The following is a 2,209-nucleotide window of genomic DNA, read 5'->3' as shown; positions in this document are numbered from 1 at the left end:
AATACTACAGATCGATTCCCCGATTCAATATGCATACTGTATATATCACATATAAATTTTAAACATTAAATTAAAGCATAAATAAATTAAAAATAGGTAGAATTGTACAGTTAACACAGTATCGTTTCCAAACGGACAATACGAAAACACAAAAATTAACATAACTTCTTATCTACCGCATCGAATCACACAAAATTAGTACCAAAATGATCGGAATTACAAGATCTCTGTGAAAATAAAACCAATGTGTACTCACCCGGAGCGGATCCCGGTTTAAATTAATCCAATTTCATCCCAATGGTAGCACAACATAGGGGGAGAAGAAGAAGAACACATTTAATAAATCACACAGTTTTTGCACAAAACTTGCTTGTAACACACCAATCGATGCAGAAATCACTCCGGAGTATATATTTCACCAGAAAACCGCTCTTTCCTTCGAAGAACAAGCAGATAACAACTTTTTTCCACTCCGGGGGCTTCACTTTTGGCGCGAAAATGGCAAAGTTCACTCATTTTTCGCAAAAAACATGGAAACTAATTGACGAAACAAGACAAAAATAATATGAAGCAGTAGATCTCACTTAGCTGCACACACACATATAAAAATTACGATGCTGGTACCATTATTTCCGCACTTCTGGACCAAAATGCAGGAGCGACGAAAAACACGACTTCAATCCAATGACGCGACCAAGCCAAGTGCATCGCTAGAGGTAAAACTGAACCGGATCTCCACGGGAAAGCTCGCCTGCAGGCAGACTGATTACTCTCGATTCGTGTGCGACGGACACGGAGCCATCTAGCCAGACGGGGGGAGGATGCCATGAAAAAGCAGAAATATATATAACGAAGAATAAAGTCGATGCTTAGCACAGCGCCCTACGTTTCCCTCTTCCTTCTAGGGTGCGTATCGCGCGTCCTGCGTTTGGGCGGCCCCCTTTTCGCCTTTTTTGGGCCCGCGGCTTTAGCCGCGGGCCCAAAAAAGTGGGGGCCCCCCCGCATGGCCGCACAAACGCAGGACGCGCGATACGCACCCTAGAAGGAAGAGGGAAACGTAGGGTAGAGTGGGGCTACATCACAGTAGGAATAATTACTACAAAGACTGGTGAAGTTAAGTTAATGCTTTCTTAAGCATTTATGAAAAGTAATATCACATTTCAAGAGTGTATATGTAAAGTGGATAGCATTTACATGTGAAAGGAAATACAGAGATTACATCAATAATTCTGATGTTTTTAAAGACACAAAGCTAATCTTGCTTTCTTTTGGTCTGTTCGTTGTGTTTCAATGAGTCTTTCCTGTTTGATATATGTTAAATGAACACATTTTGTATGTAACATTGCACTTTTAACTATTGATCAATGGGTGATTTGTATAAAAATCTAATGTTCATTCAAGTCACCCATTTTAACTAAAGAGAAAGTAAATGCAGTCAGCTTTGCCACATTATTACAAAATAAACACAATTCATGAATGAATACAGACAATTTAATTACAAACATATCATTTTACACTTAACAAGCAGAAACAGAGATTCGCTTCAGAGAAATGCAGGTGACGGTGGAAAAGACGAAACGAATGACAAGATTTTAAATAAACAGGGATTTCTGTGTGTCCTGAGGAAGATACAGTTGCAGTATTTTCATTTGGCGACATGTTGAAATTCACACATGGTGACTTGTACTCAGCGACTTGCCAGGGCTTTTCCATGGTTAGGAAAGAGACGGCAAACATTCATGTGAGGAGACATCTGTGGGTGGTAAGGCTTTTTTACTGGTAATTTCTGATGAATTCTAATTTTTTGCATTAAATGCGGCTAACGTTGGGACAGTGCAAGCCAACATAACCGCGCGTACCAGCTGCAATGAATTGCGAAACTGGTACATGTTCCAAAAATTAGTTTAACATCAATAGGCACCCGATGGGGGCCCTATCAGATATTAAGCTGATAAGAACAGATACTACACTTTGATCTTAGCCAAAAGGCCGAGAAGCGATAAAGAATTTAAAAATTTAAAAAAATTTGAGGGGGGGCCAATGCTTTCTTCCACATAATTCGGCCCTCCTCTCCCCCACAGAAGGCTTCTGGACCCATCTCGCAGAGACACAACCTCCTCCGTGGGTGACACGCACTGCATCTGGCCTAACTGCTCACTTGGAGAAGCAGCACGTGGTATGACAACTCGTTGCCAACATTTAAACAAAT

General features: G+C 40.7%; 1 non-coding gene across 1 annotated transcript; it reads right to left on the bottom strand.

Moving 5' to 3' along the window:
- Nucleotides 1-1,808: 1,808 nt before the first annotated feature.
- LOC129981991 (U2 spliceosomal RNA) lies at nucleotides 1,809-2,001 on the bottom strand. The gene has a single exon (XR_008785399.1). It is a non-coding gene; the product is annotated as a U2 spliceosomal RNA (small nuclear RNA).
- Between the last annotated feature and the right edge of the window lie 208 nt (nucleotides 2,002-2,209).

Source organism: Argiope bruennichi, chromosome 8, assembly GCF_947563725.1.
Source record: "Argiope bruennichi chromosome 8, qqArgBrue1.1, whole genome shotgun sequence".
Lineage (NCBI taxonomy): Eukaryota > Metazoa > Arthropoda > Arachnida > Araneae > Araneidae > Argiope > Argiope bruennichi.
Note: the sequence above shows the minus strand (reverse complement) of the source record. Positions and strands in the feature narration are given on the sequence as shown.